At 39.0% G+C, this 21,209-nt stretch overlaps 1 pseudogene; it reads right to left on the bottom strand.

Moving 5' to 3' along the window:
• Positions 1-20,282: 20,282 nt before the first annotated feature.
• LOC105718715 (cell division cycle-associated protein 7-like) lies at positions 20,283-20,998 on the bottom strand (annotated as a pseudogene).
• Between the last annotated feature and the right edge of the window lie 211 nt (positions 20,999-21,209).

Here is a 21,209-nt window from a genome sequence, read left to right as displayed (position 1 = left end):
TCTGTGGTGTATATGTGCCACATTTTCCCTGTCCAGTCTCTCATCAATGGGCATTTGGGTTGGTTCCAAGTCTTTGCTATTGTAAACAGTGCCACAGTGAACATTTGTATGCATATGTCCTTATAATAGAACGATTTATAACGCTCTGGATATATACACAGTAATGGGATTGCTGGGTCAAATGGAATTTCTATTTCTAGGTCCTTGAGGAATCTCCACACTGTCTTCCACAATGGTTGAACTAATTTACACTCCCCCCAACAGTGTAAAAGTGTTCTTATTTCTCCACATCCTCTCCAGCATCTGCTGTGTCCAGATTTTTTAATGATCACCATTCTAACTGGCGTGAGATGGTATCTCAACGTAGTTTTGATTTGCATTTCTCTAATGACCAGTGATGATCATTTTTTCATATGTTTGTTGACCTCATATATATCTTCTTTTGTAAAGTGTCTGTTCATATCCTTCACCCACTTTTGAATGGGCTTGTTTTTTTCTTGTAAATCTGTTTTAGTTCTTTGTAGATTCTGGATATTAGCCCTTTGTCAGATGGGTAGATTGCAAAATTTTTTTCCCATTCTGTTGATTGCCAGTTCACTCTAATGATTGTTTCTTTTGCTGTGCAGAAGCTCTGGAGTTTAATTAGGTCCCATTTGTCTATTTTGGCTTTTGTTGCCAGTGCTTTTGGTGTGTTAGTCTTGAAGTTCTTGCCTATGCCTATGTCCTGAATGGTTTTGCCTAGGTTTTCTTCTAGAGTTTTCACGGTGTTAGGTCTTATGTTTAAGTCTTTAATCCTTATGGAGTTAATTTCAGTGTAAGGTGTCAGGAAGGGGTCCAGTTTCTGCTTTCTGCACATGGCTCACCAGTTTTCCCAACACCATTTATTAAACAGGGAGTCCTTGCCCCATTGCTTGTTTTTGTCAGGTTTGTCAAAGATCAGATGGTTGTAGATGTGTGGCATTGCCTCAGAGGCCTCTGTTCTGTTCCATTGGTCTATATATCTGTTTTGGTACCAGTACCATGCTGTTTTGATTACACTGTAGCCATGCAGTATAGTTTGAAGTCAGATAGTGTGATGCCTCCCACTTTGTTCTTTTTGCTTAGAATTGACTTGGCTATGTGGGCTCTCTTTTGGTTCCATATGAAGTTTAATGTGTTTTTTTTCCAGTTCTGTGAAGAAGGTCATTGGTAGCCTGATGGGGATAGCATTGAATCTATAAATTACTTTGGGCAGTATGGCCATTTTCACAATATTGATTCTTCCTAACCATGAACATGAAATGTTTCTCCATCTGTTTGTGTCCTCTCATTTCATTAAGCAGTGGTTTGTAGTTCTCCTTGAAGAGGTCCTTTACATCCTTAGTTGTATTCCTAGGTGTTTTATTCTCTTTGTTGAAATTGTGAATGACAGTTTGCTCTTGATTTGGCTCTCTTTAAGTCTGTTATTGGTGTATAGGAATGCTTGTGATTTCTGCACATTGGTTTTGTATCCTGAGACTTTGTTGAAGTTGCTTATCAGTTTCAGGAGATGTTAAGGCACAAAGCTAAAAATTTGGTACTTCTGATGTTATTCAGTGAATGGAAAAATATTCTAGAAGGTAGTGAACTTCCCATGTGCTTAAAAACATTTGGTATAGGTGGTAACCTACTCCATCTCTGTAAAGAAACTTGTCTGGATGCTTTTGTGCTTTGAAAGAATTTCTATATCCATGTGTGTGTCAAAGTTTAAAATGCTCCCTACTTCTAAGTTATGTTTTATAAAACTCAGTAAAAGTTTCCAGTCACATTTCTTTTCCTTTTTTTCCATTTCACATTTCTACCTGCTTCCCCCATTTATCTGTCTTTACTTTAGCAAACAGCTAATGACCATTATGATGAAGGATCAGTTCACTGAGTACCCAGTGATATTGGTAGATGAACAGCATGTACTGTTTGAGGTGAAAGCTGAGGCTAAGGATGTAGAAAGACTGGGTTGAGACTCAGATCAACTAGTCTACACCTCAGTCCACAGAATAAAAATGGATTTGGTAGAAACACAATCTGTGTGCCACAAGTAAACCATTTTCTCTTCTGCCAGTCCATATAGTCTGGAGGAGGTGTCTGCTTCTTCAAGTGCACAGACATGTAAAATACAAGGCTATAAGGACTATAAAGAATCAGGAAAATATGACACCACCAAAGAGTACACAATAAATGTCCAGTAGCTGACTTCAAAGAAATGGAGACAAATTGCATGACAAAGAATTAAAAAATAATTGTTCTAAAGAAGCTTAACGAACCATAAGAGAACACAGATGAATGATCTAACAAAAATTAGGAAAACTATACAAGAACAAAAGAAATTTTAAAAAGAGAAAACATTTTTAAAAACCCTAGAAATTCTGGAGCTAGAAAATGCAGTGGCTGAATTAAACATGTAATAGAGAACTTCAACAGCAGACCACCAAGCAGAAGAAAAAATTGGTGAACTCCAATACAGCTCATTTGAAATTATCCATTTGAAGGATAAAAAGGAAAGGAGTGAAGAAAGTCTGTAGGATTTATGAGACACCATCAAGTGAATGCATATATGCATTATGAAAGAAGAAAGAAAGGGGGAAAGGGCTTACCTACAGAAATGACTCAAAACTTCTAAAATTCTAGGGAGATAGCTCTCCAGTCTCAAAAAACCCATAGGACCCCCATGGAGGTTAAACATTAACAGACCTATATCAAGACACAGTATAATTAAATTGTCAAATATCAAAGACAAAAAAATTTGAAAGTAGCAAGAGAAAAGCTAATAGTCACATACACAGGAATACACATAAGACTGTTGACAGATTGCTCAACAGGGACCTTGCAGACCAGGAGAGAGTAGGATTATATATTCAAAGTACTGGAAACAAAAATAGTATGTCTTTGTAAAGGTATTCTTTTAAAATGAAGGAGAGATAGTCTTTTTGCCAAACAAAAATACTGTATCTTTTGTAAGTATAGTATTTTGCCAAACAAAAGTACTATATCTTTGTAAAAACACTCTTTTAAAATGAACAAAACAAACAGCAAACAAAAGCTGGGGAATTTTGTCAACACTGGACCTGCCTTACAAGAAATGCTTAAGGAAATTCTTCAAATGGAATTCGAAACATGAAATCTCAATGTGAAAGCATTTGAAAGTATATTGTCATAGGCAGAGGCAAATATATAGCCAAATACAGAATAATGTAATACTGTAATCGTGGTGCACAAATAACCCATAATCCTAATATGAAAGTTAAAAAACAAAAGTATTAAGAATAGTTAAAATCATACAAATTTGGCAATAGATTTACAGTAATGAAATGAACTCTGACTTCAAGAACATGAACGGGGGAGAGGAAAGTTACATTCAGTTTTTATATGCAATTGAACTTAAGTTGTTAAATTAAAATGGTTATAGCTACAAGATCTATACAAGCCTCGTAGTAACCACAAATTGATAAGCTATAGCAAGTACACAAAAGATAGGGAGAAATGAGTTAAACCAAACCAATATTAAAAAAAAAAATCAAGGAAGAACAACAAACAAAAAAGAAAGATAGGAGAAAAAGAACAGCAACACAGTCAAAAAACTGTGAACAGAATAACGATAGTAAGTCCTGACCTCTCAATCACTTATGTAAATGGACTAAGGTCCTCAATCAAAAGACCTGTAGTGACTGAATGGATTAAGAAAAGAAAACCAACAAAATGCATTCATATTCTGTCATAGAGACTCACTTTAGCTATAAGGACACAAATCGACTGAAAGTGAAGTGTTGGGAAAAGATATTCCATGCAAATGATAACCAAACCTGCAAATAATAACCAAGGAGAACAGGGGTAGCTATAATTGTATCATACAAAATAGATTTTACGTCAAAAACTGACAGGAGACAAAGGAAGTCATTATATAATAAAAGGTTCAATTCAACATAAAGACAGAGCAATCACAAGTTTCTATGCACCCAATATCAGACCACTAATATAAAATAAATATTGATAGATCTGAAGAGAGAAATTGACAATGGAAACAATAAGAGTAGGAGACTTCAATACCCCACTTTCGATAATAGATAGAGCATCCAGGTAGAAAATTAGTAAGGCAACAGCTGACTTGAACAACACAATAGGCCAAATGGACCTAACAGATGCACGCGCACACACACACACACACACAACTTTCCACCGAATTGTAGTAGAATACACATTTTTTTCAAGTGCACGAAACATTCCCCAGTATAGATCACACGTTAGGGATCCATTGGGTGTCTTGATACATACTTCTCATGAATAAAAATATTTATGAGAATATTTGAATATTCAAATACTCATCTGATTCAGCAATCCTACTTTTGGGTATATATCCAAAGTAATTGAAAGCCGCATCATTAGATCTATGCTCCCATGTTCTGCACTTTTATGTACATTGCAGCATTAGTCATAGCAGCCAAGACATGGAAACAACCTAAGTGTCTGCCAACAGATGAATGGAGGAAGAAAATGTGGCACACACATAACGAATGGTAGAATACAATGGAATGTTACTCAGTGTTATAAGAGAAGGGAATCCTGCCATGTGCAGTAACATGGATGGAGCCGGAGGAAATGCTAAGCAAAATAAGATAGAAAAAGAAATACTGCATGATCTCACTTTTTGTGGAATCTAAAATAGTCAAATTCATAGATGCATAGAGTAGGATGGTGGTTGCCAGAGGCTGGAGAGGGGTTAATGTCAGTTTTAAGGGTACAAAAATGGTAACTATGTAAAAGTGATAGGTATGTTAATTAGCTCCAATGTGGCAGTCATTTCACAGTGTATATGAAAATATCAAGTTGTACATTTTAATTATATACTTTTTATGCACCAAAAATTGTCACAAAGTAAAGAATTCAAAAATGCACAGAAAGCAAAAAAGCAAAAATAAAACAAAGAATAGAGCTGATGGTCTTATCAGTCTTTCTTTATGGGAGGATGACAAGTTACTGAAAGGAAGACTAATTTAATAGAAAATTGTCCCTTTGACATGTGCCGAAGACAGTAACCACCTGCAGCCTGTGGCGTGCAGAAAGGGCGACTGTCTGTGCAGGATGGGACCCAGGAGGACTGTTGGTCTTCTACACGCCAATATGCTGCTGCCTCTGGTTACTTCATCATCTTTGCATGATGGTGAAATGACATTTCTGCGACTGTATTAAAAAGGTAACACTAAGGAAAAGAGCAAGATTACCAGTTTTTAAAAACATTTTCTATTTTATTATCACAAATGTAACTTTTCAGAAAATCTCAAACTCGAATTTATAGAAGGGTAAAGTGGCATGATAGAAAGAACCTTAGACCTTCAATTGGCTCTTCCATTGTGGTGGATCTATAAGTTTGAAGATTATATCTCCCCACAGCATTTGTACTGATCTTGCTTTGGCTAATGCAATATGAGTGGAGTGACATGTGTCATTTCTGGGCAGAAGTTTTAAAAGGCAATTTATGATTCACCCATTCTTGTTTCCCTCAGGTATAACTCTAGGCAGTGGTGCAGCATGGGGGCTGCATCCACCTGAGTCATGAGTAGAAGTATCTAAAATAGTGAAATTCATAGAAGCAGAGAAGAAAACACCCTTTATAATAAGCCTCTGAGATTTTGGGGAGTGTTTGTTATTGTGGCATGACTAGAACATTTTGATGGCTATAGAAACACACTAGCTCTTACAATAGCTGAGAGACAGGGCAAGTCTTTTAATACTTAAAATAGTCATAGTAATTGTAATAGCATTAATCAGCCTTTTCTATGGGGCAGGTGTGTGTTGAGTGCTTTATATACATGACCTCCTTTCTTCCTCATCACCATTTAATGGAATATTATTATCTGTTTTATAAATGAGAAAACTGAGGCAGAGAGTTTGAACAACCTGCTGAGTGTTACATGGCAATAGGGTGACGGAGCTAGAATTTGATCTTGGTCGTGACCGAGTTCAGAATCCAGGATCTTGGGCAGTTTGCTGTGTTGTCTTTCCTTATCATTGCTCTGATTCTCAAACTTCTCATCTATAAAATAAGGCTAGAAATACCACCTCCACATCACTTTTCCTCCTCTTGATGCTGTTTTGAGGAAAGACCTAGATGGAGAAAAGGCTTTCTGTTTTTTCCTCTGCTTCCCAGAATAATGGAGGCAGAATCTAAAAGCAGATCCCAGAAGGTGGGTGGCTGTGGGACACTGAAACCAATAGCAGGTTATCCTTGTTTGACCTTTTTGGGGCGTACATCAAAGCAAGGAATCAGTAGGATCTGATGGACCACCTGTGAGGATGCAGTCAGCCCCAGTGACTCCAGAAAGGCTGCCGTAAGATGAAAGGCCAGGACAGAAGCTGGCGTCGTAGCTCATTTATGACAAGTCCTTGAGGAAGGTGTCATGGTCTCAGTGTGGCTGCGGATAGCTGCGCCTAGACAGACCCAAGAAACTTGTCTCCCGTTTTGGTCTGAATGAAAGCAGGAAGCATATGGGGAAGGTATTCCAGAAAATCCAGCAAGCAGCGGGTCTGATCGGTTCATAAAACAGCAAGTGGATTGGAAAATGTCATAACAAACCACAAACAACCACAGAAATAATTGGGCACAGATTTTACTCAGATTGTTTAGTTATCAGTTGTTCTTTCCGAAACGCTCTGAGAAAGACACCACATTTGGAATTTTCACATCCCTAGGGAGAGACTTGAGAGGTCACTAGTTTTTTCCCTCAGCAACTGTTTGTTTCTTCTATTCTATTAACATCTATTCTCACAAAACTGGCCATTCCCTGGTTTCCTAGTGTAAAATTACTGTGGATATATGCAGTTGGATCTACCATAGTGTAGCTGAATCAGTCCTCTGTAGGAGTATATAATCATTTTATGATTAATAGCACTTACCTTAGACTTTTTAGAAGATGGTATTATTAGATTGGATCTAAAGTTAGCAAAATTTTCGACCTATCTAAATGGTATCAAATGTGAGTCCATTTGTGTGTAGTGGTTGAGGGGAGGGGAGGGAGGTAGAGATGAGAAGATGTAAATATATTATAATATTCCTTGATCTTTTTATGGTGACTTTGATAACAATGTTCTTCCAAGTTAATATTCATTCCAGTTCCTTTGTGGAAGTACCAGAGTCACAAGCCAATGAAAATAAATAGGGAAGGGGAATCAGGATGAAGGAAGCAGTGTGGCAAGAATCTTCAACTTTCTCCAGATAATAATATAGGTGGTGATGGGTTTTTTCCTCCTCCTTTTTCTCCTCTTCTTCACCTTCTTATTTTTTAAAAGTTACATGTACATAATTTACATGGTAAAATTCTGACTTCAGGGGTTTAATGGATGGATACACAGTATCCATGCTATGAAGCAGAAAGTGGACTGACATGAGAGTTGGAAATGAGCTAAGTTCACTTTTGGGTCTTATAGCACCATGGGAGCTTCAGGGTTTCTAATGTCCTGTGTGCAAATCACAGGCCAAAGACTGCATAAGAGAAGGTCACAATGGGATTGATGGATGACAGAGCCAAAGTCTTTGCTCAGATAACACTGTGTAGAAGAGGCTGCTTATTGGGATTAAACTCTTCCAGACACTATGATTGCAACCACAGTTATCAGTTAGGCCTGTCCTGTTCAGGTTCCATCAGATACTACTAATAGGGGCTATTTTAATTCCAGATTTCATGAATTCAGAAGAAAAAATATTTGTTGAGAAAATTCCTATATATAATGCACTAAACAATTAACTTAAGCACTGGTCCATATACAGCTACAACTCCAGAGTAAGTTATTCCTTATTAAGAGTAACCAAGGAGAATTTTTTTTTAGACTGAGTTTTTTGCTCTTGTTGCCCAGGTTGGAGTGCAATGGCGTGATCTCGGCTAACCGCAACCTCCGCCTCCCGGGTTCAAGCGATTCTCTTGCCTCAGCCTCACAAGTAGCTGCAATTACAGGCATGCACCACCATGTCCAGCTAATTTTTTGTATTTTTAGTAGAGATGGGGTTTCTCCATGTTGATCAGGCTGATCTCAAACTCCCGACCTCAGGTGATCCGCCCACCTCTGCCTCCCAAAGTGCTGGGATTACAGGTGTGAGCCACCACGCCCGGCAGAGAAATGTCTCTACACTGCTCTCTCTGCATCCTCCTCTCCATGGAGGTCCTGACTTGCAATAGTGTGTTGATTTGTTTTTTTGGTTTTATGCTAATTCAGATTGGTCCTTGTGATACTAATCACTTCCTTGGTTCAGAACAGCTATTCTCATTCACTGCAGATAATTCTGCCTTTACTTTGATATTTTGATGAGATTTAAAAAGTAAACATTTCATCACATCACATTAACCTTTTATATTTCAACCATAACTCATCACTTTCTGAAATTCTAAATTTATTACACCCTAAATTTCAGCTCCGTCAAAGCGGGGACTTGTTACCTTGTTGTAGCCCCATTACCCAGCACCTGGCACATTGTGTGCACTCAGTAAATATGTGTAGACTAGATAAGTGTATTTGTGTGGATTTAGCTATTTTTTGTTCCTGTTTGATACTGCACGAATCTGTGCAAATCAGGGTTTCTGAGCGTGCAGCATTCTTCTAATTTTGTACTTTCAAATATCTTCTGAAAATGTATTCTTCTCTGTGCCCCTCTGTGGGAGGGCTTTTACATTTCTCTGGTTTTTGGTAGGAGGAAGATAACTTCTGAGTTGAGCACTCATAAATAGGCTTCCTGCTGTTTAGATGTTGTATAAATCCTCTCCTGTACTTCCTGTGCCACATCATTAAATGTCTAGCCTTAGCTACACAGTTGGATTCCTTCACTGACTCTTTGAAGTTGTATGGTTTAGTCCCTGAATTCCTTCTAGACAGAGTAGATTACAGAGCCAGACTGCCTGCTCTGCCACTAACCAATATCTAGGTAAGCTGAGCCAGTTATCAAACTTCATCGTGCCTTGTTTTTTTCATATGTAAACTGGAGATAGTAATAGTAACACTAATTGAAATTGGTTGGGCCAGGCCCTGTTACAAGCATTTTTCATGTAATAGACTTTAATGTTGGTCTTAGTCTGTTTTGTGTTGCTGTAATAGAATACCACAGACCAGCAATTTATAGTGAACAGAAATTTATTGGCTAACAGTTCTGGAGGTTGGGAAGTCCATGATCAAAGTGCTGGTTCTTATGAAGGGCTCCTTATGCATTATAGGATAGTGGAAAGTATCAGTTGGAGGAAAGGCCAACAGAGAGAGAGAGAGAGAAGAAAGAAAGAGTGAACGAGTGCATGCGCAAGAGGAGGTGAACCCACTCCCTCAATAATGGCATTAGTTTATTCTAAGGGTGGAGACCTCATGGCCTAATTGCCTTTTAAAGCTTTGTCTCACCTCTTAACACTGTTAAAATGGCAATTAAATTTCAGCATAACTTTTGGAGTGGACAGACATTGAAGTATAGCAATGTACTAAAACAATCCTATAAGTAGGCACTATTACTATCTTCATTTTATAGCTAAGGAAATTGAAATGCGGAAAGGTTAGCTTCAACCAAGTTCTCATAGATGGCAAGTGATAGACTAGAATTCTAATCTGTGGAGCTAGACTCCAAAGCTAGTGCTTTTAGGCACTACTGCCCTAATGGAGGGATTATGAAGAGTACGAGAGATAATACATATAAAGTGCCTGGCGGAGTGCCTGTACCAGTCAGCATCTATAGATGTCAGTTGTTCATTTTGCTAATAACTAATTTACCTTTGTTGCAAATTCAAAGGAGGAGTTCTGAAGACCACAAACACGTGTTGAAGACTGCAAAGGAACACAGTGAGAGAGGACACAATGGAATAAGGATATTTTAATTGGAAGGTGAATCCTGGGTAGGAAGTAGAAAAAGATCTAAACAAATCTAGTTGTTACATATAAAGAAGCAAGAAGCTTAAGACCTTTGATTAAGGCTAACTTTGAGAATAGTTGATAGAGCAGGGGTGTCCAATCTTCTGGCCATATTGAAAGAATTGTCTTGGGCCACATACAATAATACACTAATATTAGCGATAGTTGATGAGCTAAAAATACTTGCAAAAAAAATTTCATGTTTTAAGAAAGTTTATGAATTTGTGTTGGGCCACATTCAAAGCTGTCCTGAGCTGCATGTGGCCTGCAGGCCGTGGTTTGGACGAGCTTGCTACAGAGGCACTGGGAGTTCTGCATGTAATACCAATGAAGGAAGGAGGAGAGCACATGAAAATAGGGGAATGATACCAGTCACTGATTCAAATATATCAGCTATGGGAAGAGGAGATTTCTGAAATAGAAGTGCCAAGTAGATAGGAATAGTGTCAGGAAGGGGAGTTGGTTCCAATCTCTGAACAGAAAATCCCTATGATTTGTTACCCTCTATGTATTTATTGTATCCTGCAGGGAAGTAAGGTCTTTGAAATTCCAGCAGGAAGAGAATGGAGGTGATTTCTCTAGGGGTAAGTTAAACTACTGGCATTTGGCCCTTTAGTCAAACAGAAAGAAATACATTTAAATAGTAATAGGGCCCTTCCCATTTATTAGGAAAATATTTTTAGGTCATACTATAGCACATTGCTGAGAAGATTGAGAGATCTGGGAGATCTGTCTCTCTCTTTCCCTCTCTCTCAACACACACACAAAACATACAAAATAATTTCAAGACTTGATTTAAGAACATAGAAATCAAGATATCACACCTAATATAAAACACTGCAGAGCTAGAACATTTTTAGGAAGAGTGAGAAAGAAAGTTTTAACAATGTCTAAACACCCAAAAGAAAAACTAAGAAATACGAAGTAAAAGAGAAGTGGTGTTTAGGTTTGAGAAATGAGATGGGAAGGCAACTAAATGCTTTTCTTTGCAATTCCACACTATCACACCACTTCTCAGGAGACTAGAATCTTCCCTGGGGAAACATTTCATCAAAGCGTCAGCTTGTCTAGTTCTTAGAGGAATGTGTGCTATGATATAAAACAAGTAGGTGGTCAGGGTGACCATGACAAAGCTGGGGGTGAGGTACAACCCCCTATCTTTTATTTAGACCCAAGCAGGCAGATGAGATAAGGGCTTCTCCAACATTGATAAGCATGTGAATCACGTGAGGATATTGTTAAAATGTAGATTCTGATTTATTCTGTATGTGTGATGGGGATGGAGGGTGATCTCAGGAGGGACCTGAAATTCTACATTCTAATAAGCAGCCAGGTAATGCAGGAGATGCTGGTCCATGAACCATACTTTGAGCAGCAAGGGTAGACCATATGATAGCATTGGTGACAATTAAGAAAATATGTGCAAATTTGGAGAGAGGCAAGGAGACTTAGGAATGTGTGTGCATGAGAAAGAGAGAAACATAGTTGGTGAACTCCTTTCAGGGCAGCTTTGGGAATTTTAACGAGACAAATAGGAAGGAGGACAGGAAGAGCTGGAACATGATAGCAATCAGAGACTGAGACCGGTGCCCCAAGCTTTAGTGTGTCTATGCGCCCTCCTCGCTGGACACACTTCCAGCATTCTCTGCTCTTTCTCATTTCATGGATGTGTACAGCTCCTTCCGTTTACTTAAAATTTTCTTTCCTTACCTTGACCATTCAGGAAAGACTTCTCTTATCAGCTGATATCTTCATCAAATGTTCCTATAGCATATTTCCTCTTTCTTTTATTGATCTTTTTACACTTATAAATGTTCATCATTTTTTAAGTGCAGGAGTTGGGTCCATTTTATTCTTTCCAGTCTCTTTAGCACCTAACTCAAAATAGAGCCTGGCTAGTCTAGTGGGTGATCAATGGACATTTTAAATGAACAGATGAAATAGTGTGAATGATCACATGCCCTAGATTTTCTGGACCTTGGGCCTTTCAAACCATATGTATCACCAGTTGATTTGAAAAATCTAGCCCCAGAGCCATCAGAAAAAAAAAAATTAACAGGATGAGTTGAGGGGAAAAGGAGAAGGAAGCAGTAAGTTGATACAATTGGTCAAATGTAAGCAAGTTCAAATAAGATAGAAACATGCATTCATCCAAAATATATAAGACAAAACCACCAGATAATCATACGAATAATACCATTTTCTTAAGCACCTGGCATATGATCATAATATATGTGATTTTATCTTAGTGAATTCTCACAAAAATACTGTATTAGGTGGTTTAAAAATGTGCATTTAAAATTTAAGAGTTGGTATTAGGTGGTGGAAACCATGGTCCATAGTGGCTATTGGCCCAGGTCACTTAACATGAAGGAAATTGTAAAGACAGACCAGATTCAGAAGCTGAGTATAAATGCCTTGGACACTTGGCCTTGTGATCTGCCATCCGTGTAGCACCTAATGTCCAAAATTTGCCTTTCACAGCAGCCTGAGAGCCCCATGGGACAGGGGTTCCTGCTTCATTCTTGGCTGTGTCCCCAACACTCGGCATATTTTTTCACATAGCATAATACTTCCTGAAAAGAAATAATTGAATAAATGAATGGTGAGGCCAATTGGAAACTACTGCCCTTTCTATTTATTGCATTATATAGCCTGTAGAATACTAACAAGAAGTTTTGCCAAAAGACTCGCGTTTCCTTGCTGGGCCTCGAGATATGTTTGTAAAAGCTCCTGTTTGAGGTTAGAACAGTGTTTCTTTACCCCCTTTTTTTAAATCATCCCTTCTACTACCACCCAAAGAGCCTTTTGAGATTTGTTTTCCCTAAAAGCCTCTCCCATGAAATTTTAATGCCACAGTTATACTGTAAATCTGTTATGTATTATATATATTTCTGTGTCTTATACATATAAGACTTTTTTTTTGCCTCCTCCCAAGAACCAATTTCACCCCCTTGGGAGTGATGCTGCCCTGTTAAGAATGCATAGGTTCGAAGGATGCACATCATAAGTCAAACTGGGAAAGAGTTAAAATATGTTCTGTGTTCACTTATAGAGATCCAGTGATGCAGCAGACATTGCCAATTTTCTCCTGTATCCATTCTCTTCTTCTTAAGTAACCAGTTGCAGATATTTATCTAAGCACGTTACCATCAAACAAAAGGGCTGTATTTCCTAGCCTCCCTGGATACCTTTCTTTTAGCTGGCTGATCACAAGGACAGTGAGCTGAATAATTACATCTCTTAGCCTTCCTAATAGACTCTGTTTGGCCACCTGACCAAGTCATAGCCAATGAGTTATAAGCAGTGAGAGAGGAATAAATGTCTATATTAAGCTACTGTATTTTGAAAGTCTCTGTTACACACAACTGAACCTAATACCAACAGATACAAATCCTATTTTCATTATATCTTAAATTATTAATTTCTAATTGTATGTAATTAATATGAATTATTAATTTAACCTAAATTATTGTATTAATTATTAATTGTATATAATTATTTTACATTTATCAGACCTCACACTGTAGATTCTTTAGGATTTTTTCCTATGCTCTACTTTTCTATCCACCACCATAATTGTAATGAGTTGCATTAAATGCTTGTATAGAGGTGTAGACAAAAGAGTAATGACACTTTGTATATACAATATTTGCTACAAAGCATGGTAACTATAACAAAAGTCCACTAATTTTGAACTTGTCATAAGTTTTGACTTGAGTTCATAAGTTTAAAATTAAGTTGTTGTATAATTGAATTTTGAGTAAGGGGACTTCTCAATTAGGAAAGGATTATTGAGTACTGGAATAATTATGAGAGAGTTGGAAGAAAGAGAAAACAGAAAAAGATAAAATTCAATAAAATCAGAAATGATGAAAATTATTCTTTAGCATTTAGAGAAGAAAGAAGAAGAAACAAAGCAAGAAAATATTTGGAAATTCACTCTGGGTTGCTATTGATTAGCAGAAAAAATAAGAACCTAAAGGTTAAAGTAACTTTCAGAAGAAAAGTTCAGAAACATAAGCCTTTAAGGAGCGTATGGATTCTAGCCATAGTCGGGCCATTGCTGACTGGGATTAGGCATTTTCCCACTTCCACAGGAAAACCTCTGGAAGACTTGTCATCTGCAAGCTTGGTACAAGGGCCATCAATTATTTAGCTTAAGAATGAAGGGTAACAGGAGACATCTGGAATTGACTTTAAGAGTGTGTGTGTATGTGTGTGTGTGTGTGTGTGTGTGTGTGTGCTGGGAATTTGATTGCAAAGCTTTTTTGACATGATACCCAGTGGAATGATTCACAATGAAATACAAAATTGAGCAATAAAATTGTAGACCCCTTAGAGATTTGAAAAGACATTACAAAACACACAAAAACAAAGGCAGAATTTGATTGTCTTGTGAAGCTGGATCAAGAGAAAACATTTGACAGGATGGAGGGTTTTGTTTAATTTAATATTATATAAACACACAGATTCTCCTCCCAAGTCATGAGTCATGCAAAAAAATATAATACATGTTATATGGAATGTCTGCACGGCAGACATTGTTTGTGTCTAACCAATAGCCATTTTTCTCTACTTTCTTGTTACTAAACCCACATTTTGGTCAGAGAGGTTAAGTCCCTACCCCAGAGATTGAGTCAGCCTTGGTCTATGTCAGTCATGGAGTAACCCTTCTTTTGTGCCAGGTTTTCACTTTCCTGGCCACCTTTGCAGTAGGGGTGGTCATGCGACTCAGTTCTGACCAATGACCTATTATTAGAGGTCTGATAGGAAGATCTGGGAAAGATTTTTCTGCTTCGATAAAAATGCAAACATATGCAAGAGAAAAAATTTGTTCCCTTTGCACGTTTTGCCCTATTTGGGATGCTGACTGGATGTTCATAGCTTAATTTGTGACCTTGACATGACACATAGGAAGATAAAAAGCTGATAGGTGGTGGTAGATGAAGCATAATTATGAAAAAAGCCTCAATTTTTGGGGGGGATGTTTTTTAGCCTGGATTTTTGAAGATACTATTCGGTTGTTAAATCACCCCCATGGTGATCATGGACAAGATGTTACAGGCTTGATGATGCACGAGGAATAGAACACAGAAATAACTAATGAGTTACAAATCTCCTTACATGAGAGTAGGACAGGCCATTTTGTGCTGACGTTGTCCTCTCTGTCAGCTAAGTGGTGCCAAAGGCAGTGAGCATGCAGTTCTGAACTTCCCTGACTTAGTGAATTCCTTGTGTTGACACTGTTACTTGACATTAAATTTGGGCACATTCTTGGAGAGCTAGGGAAGGCATCAGAGAATCACTAAATTGTATCACTAAGATCTAGTACTTTTTTAATTTTTTTGCCAGGTTGGTAGTAAGTGAAGGGGGTAGTAAAGTAAAAGCACTTCAGTTAATTCTGAATTGTTCTCATCAATGTTTGAACGTATCAGTCTTTGGAATCTTGCCTAATTCAGATATCCTGATGGTTTGAGCCTCTGACAGCTGGGTTGTCTGTTACTCGTAGCCAGAAGCATTCCTACTGAATGCCAACACAAATCCAACAAATATTGGGTGGATTGTAAAGGAGAAAAGGGCCATTCGAGGGGGATGGTTAGTGTCTGGGCAGTCTCATCTTATATGCTGATAATGATGTTCAAATAAAAAATTGCACAAATGAGTAAGTTCTGAATAATGTACAGATAGAGGAGAAGATAATGTATAGACACTGAACCCAATGCTAGCCAAGTCCAAGAAATAGAACTGGCAGAAGTTCAATAGCAGCACAAGACAGTTGGAAGACCTGGGTTTAAAAGTTATCTCTGGTACCTGCTAGTTAAGTGGGTATATCACCTCACTGAACTCAAGGCTACTTATTTGTAAAAGTAAAGAATAACAACTTCACAGGATCATTGTGAGATAATTTGAGATGGCTTATGATAAGTTTGTGTTGCTCAGTATACACTAGATTCTGAATGATAAAATGTGGCTAATAAGCTGTTTTCAGATTTGTGATGAATGTAGAAAATTCTTGGAGCTTTTAAAAAAGTCACTTAAACATCTTTGGAGCTGTGTTTTATAGGAAAGAATTGGACTAGATGTTTTCATTTTGTTCTAGATTTACATGTCTATTTCTACATATATAGGAATAAATTAAGTAGAGAAGGAGATTAGAAAAATATGAAGAGAGTGAAAGCCTATACTAGACTGGTCCTTTAAATAGGAAGAAGGCTGTAAGCAAATCCCATCTTTGTGTCCTCCTTTCAGCCCTGCAGAGCAAGGCTGTGCTCCCACCTCCATTTTTTTTTCAAAGAAGAATCACAGAGGGAATTCATAAGGTAATTGGAAGGAAGATGTATTTGTCTGTTCTTGCACCACTATAAAAACAACACAAGACTGGGTAATTTATAAGGAGGTTTAATCGACTCACTGTTCCATAGGCTGTACAGTAAGCATGGCTGGAGAGGCCTCAGGAAACTTACAATCATGGTGAAAGGCAAAGAGAAAGGAGGCACATCCTGCATGTCTGGAGCAGGAGGAAGAGAGAGAGTGAAGGAGGAAGTGCTACACACTTTCAGAAGACCACATCTCATGAGAACTCTGTCACAAAACAGCACTGGGGGATGGTGCTAAACCATTAGAAACTACTCCTATGATCCAGTCACCTCCCACCAGTCCCCTCCTCCAACACTGGGGATTACAATTCAATGTGAGATTTAGGTGGGGACACAGAGGCAAACCGCATCATTCCACCCCCGCCCCTCCCAGATCTCATACCATTTACATTTTCAAGCACAGCCGTGCCTTCCCAGCAGTCCCCCAAGTCATTCCAGCATTAACTCAAAAGTCCAAGTGTCATGTGAGACAAGGCAAGTCCCTTCCACAGATGAGCCTAAGTTAGTTACATCTAAGATATAATGGGCGTGTAGGTATTGGGTAAATACTCCCTTTCCAAAAGGGAGAAATTGGTCAAAACAAAGCTACAGGCTCCATGTAAGTCCCAAACTCCTCAGGGCAGCCACTAAATCTTAAAACTTCTAAATAATCTCCTTTGCTTTCATGTCTTACATTCAGTGCACATCGATGCAAGGGGTGGGTTCCCAAGGTCTTGGAAATCTCCACCCTTATGGTTCTGCAGGGTACAGCCCCTTTGCCTGCAGCTTTTCCAGGTGCATGGTACAAGCTGTTGGTGGATCTATTATTCTGGGGTCGGGAGGATGATGGCCCTCTTCTCACAGCTTCACTAGGCAATGCCCCAGTGAAGAATCTCTACTAATGCCCTCCATTTCTCCTCTGCACTGCCTTAGTATAGATTTTCCATGAGGCTCTATCCCTGCAGCAGACTCCTCCCATCCAAGCTTAGGGGTATCTAGGTGTTTCCATACATCCTCTGAGATCAGGGAGAGGCTCCCAAGCTTCAACTGTTGCCCTCTGTGCACCTGGAGGCTTAACAGCACAGGGATGCCTTGGTGGCTTCTGACTTGCACCATCTGGAGCAGCAGCCTGAGACATGGCTGGGGACCTTTTAGCCATGGGTGGAGCTGAAGTGGCTGGGACTGCAAGGAGCAGTGTCCTCAGGTTGCACAGGGTGGGGCCCTGGGTCTGGCTCAGGAAACCATTGTTCCCTCCTAGGTCCTGTGATGGAAGGGGCATCTGTGAAGGTCTCTGATATGGCTTGGAGGCATTTTCCCCATTGTTTTGGCTATTAACATTCAGTTCCTCTTTACTTAGCTATATTTCTGCAGCCTACTTGAATTCCTCCCCAGAAAATGGATTTTTCTTTTCTACCACATGGCCAGGCTGCAAATTTTTCAAACTTTTATGTTGTGCTTCACTTTTAAATATAAGTTCCAATTTCAGGTCATTTCAGGTTTATGCAGATGAGCATAGGCTTTTAGATGCAGCCAGGCCGCATCTTGAATGCTTTGCTGCTTAGAAATTTCTTCAGTCAGGTACCCGAAATCATCTCTCTTAAGTTCAAAGTTCCCTAGAGCCAGAGGCACTGCGCTGCCAGTCTCTTTGCTAAAGCATAGCAAGAATGACCTTTATTCTAGTTCTCAATAAGTTTGTCTCCATTTGAAACCTTCTCAGCCTGGATTTCACTGTTCATGTTACTATCAATATTTTGGTCATAAGCATTCAACAAGTCTCTAGGAATTTCTAAACTTTCCCTCATCTTCCTGTCTTCTTCTGAGCCCTCCAAACTCTTCCAACCTCTGCCCATCACCCAGTTCCAAAGTCACTTCCACATTTTCATGTATCTTTAGAGCATTGCCCCACTCCCAGTACCAATTTTCTGTATTAGTTTATTCTTGCACTGCTATAAAGGACTACTTGAGACTGGGAATTTATAAAGAAAAGAGACTAAATTGTGCTCACACTTGTGCAGGCTGTACACGCTTCTGCTTTTGGGGAGGCCTCAGGAAACCTGCAATCACGGCAGAAAGTGAAGCAGAAGCAGACACATAGTCACATAGCTGGCAGGAAAGAGGGAAAGTGAAGGGGGAGGTGCTATACACTTTGAAACAACCTGATCTCGAGAGAACTCTATCACGAAACAGCACTAGAGGGATGGTGCTAAACCATTAGAAACCACACCCATGATTCAATCACTGTCCACCAGGCCCCTCCTTCAACACTGAGGATTACAATTCAAAGTGAGATTTGGGTGGGGACACAGAGCCAAACTATACTGGAAGAATTGAGGTAGTGGTTCATACTTTAAGTCTTGTGCTTGGAGATAATAAGGTCTCCTTCACATCTAGTCCATGCATTTATTTATAGACACAGCAGTCTCACCAGCAGACAAAGAGGAACTGAGATGCAATTTGAAATCTCTTCTGGGTCATGATGCTATCAAGTGTTGTGATCCTGTATGTGGCTATTTTGATACCTGTAATATAGATTCCACCAGGTGTAGTGGGAACTAGTAGAAACCTTAGGGAATGAGGTGAGCAAGGTAAACTGCAATGCAAAAACACATCTAGGCAAATTTTTGATGAGTATGTGGTTGGAAGTGTAAGTGAGGAATGGAAAGACAGAGCAATATTATGGCCCTGGAGTGGGGGGCTGTGGGAAATAATGAGAAGTAGGGTTGGGGGGAATTTTATGAATCTTTATGGAGATGAGTGGCTAGTATAAATTATGTGCATGAATAATTTTACTCCAAATTATGAAAACATACATTTTCTTTTTTAAGAATAAAAATGTTTATTAAAAAAACCTTTGTATGAAAGTATTACAGATCAAAAGCTGTATTTGTACGTATGGATTTAAGGTCCAATTATGCATCAAACACTGAATGGGCCCAGCAGGTAAACTGGAGATGCAAACACTTAGATTCTGCCTCTACTAAACAGCTTGATTAATGCAAAAGAGGAGGGAGAGCAGCAACATAGGAAATCTGCCCAGAAACTAATTTGGCAGAGATGTCAAGTTAACAAACTGTTGAAAGTTACAAATCTCCAGAAAGGCACTTCTTTCTCATGATAAAAGTGCTTAAAACCTAAATATGAACTCCATACCTAGCTTATTTTTTCAACAAATGCAAAGAGCTATAGACTATTAATACCAAGTTTCCACACAAAATGGCCCAACAATTTACTCGAAATACCTTACTTATGAACTGAAATAAACTTTATGCCAAAAATTCAAGTCAGCCTTCTCCTGAAGTCTCACCATTGTAATTTTCAGAGATGTCATTTCTATCATAATTTTACATGTAACATTGCCCACAAACATTTGGATCATAATTGTGTAAGCTGGATGCACCATTTAAGCTTAGGGTAGAAGAAATTAGCAGCAACTAAATCTCAACTGTGACAACTTGTATAATAAGTGCAATATATGGAATATTCTCAGGAGAGGCATCTGAAGTAATATGCTCCACTCTGCAACAATTACCTGATTTTTCCACTTAGTCTTAAGACTTTTGTGCCTTGATTCTGGTAAAAATGTCAACTAGTATGAACACTAAATCAAATCCACTGTTTTTGAGTAAACAAGTTCTCTGAAATTTAATAGATCTAGTTAATATTGCTACTGAATTTCTAAAAGCTTGGGTTTAAGGGTGGATTCCAGGGCTATTTCAATACCAACAGAATCATATATGCGTCCATAAAATTGTCATTTAAAAATAATTCAGAAACTAAGCAGTGGGAGAGCACCACTAGGGGTATGGTATGAGGGTTGGTGGGGAACGGAGAAGAAACTGCAGAGAACAAAGTATAACTAGCAAAATACTTTCCGTGATATTACAAAAACACATGCGTCTAGTCAGATTAACTTGATTGGCGTTTCTTATGCAATAGACTGATCACTGAGATTCTTAACTCGGGTTTCAATCAATGACAAAATCAAAAATGTTAACAAGAGAGATTTGAAGAATGGATGGCAGGCTGTGAATTTTGCAGATATTATGCTTGCATTTCAAATTCCTCTTTCAGACTTTCCAAGTAAGCATGCACATTCCCAGGGCCAGGATATTTGGCAAAATACACCAGGATCGTGTATCTCAGTTGCACATCGTCCATCTTGCTGCTGGCAGAAACTGCAGCTGCAGATGCCTCAGCAAGGTGGGCAGTGCCACTAGAGCATCCCTGACCTCTTCAGCATAAGGATTTCTAAGGCAGGAGCTGCAGAACTGGCCTCTGAACGCCCTAGCAGTCTGGGTTTTTGCAGGTTGTTTTGGTGTCAATAGTTTTCTGACAGCATTGATAACAAGCAGAGCCCAGGGAATCCTTATGTATCTTCTTTGGAGAATTACTGCAGATGGTCTCCAACTCTTCCTCTGTCATTTCTTCCACTGGGTGAATTATAGGCAGAAGGGTCATGGATGAGTTGCAGTGATGAATTCTGGGCATGCCATCTTTGTTCACGTAGCCATCCATTGTCTTGCTCTTTCTCACCAACCGTGTCCTTATCCTGTTCCTCTTCTTCCTCGTCCTCCGTGAATAGAGCACCAAGGGACCCGGTAAGAAGAGGAGCTCTCTGATCAGGGTTTTCCTGGAAGCAACACCTGGAAATGTATGCCTTGGGGGTGTCCTTGGTTGTGAGTTGGAGCCTGGAGAGAACGTCTTCTAAGGAACAAGCCCGGGAAGCTTTCTAATGCTGACATGCGTTTTCCAGGCATTGCTATGTTTTGCTTTATATGGAAAGACTTTTTCTCCAAAAAACTCATGCCCCCTTTATCTTCGGAATCGGAACTGGAATTTGTCAGAGAATTCTCTGAGGTTTGGGGAGGGAGGCTGTTTTTTTGTTGGCTGCTTCCCTGGTATTTTCGCGCTGGAAGCTTCATTGCCACCCTGTGAGGTCGAGTGTCTGTACTGGGTGCGGGTCCTACG

The sequence above is a fragment of the Aotus nancymaae genome, unplaced genomic scaffold (genome assembly GCF_030222135.1).
Source record: "Aotus nancymaae isolate 86718 unplaced genomic scaffold, 86718_ANA_hifiasm-v0.15.2.pri h1tg000041l, whole genome shotgun sequence".
Lineage (NCBI taxonomy): Eukaryota > Metazoa > Chordata > Mammalia > Primates > Aotidae > Aotus > Aotus nancymaae.
This window is presented reverse-complemented; position numbering and strand designations above follow the sequence as displayed.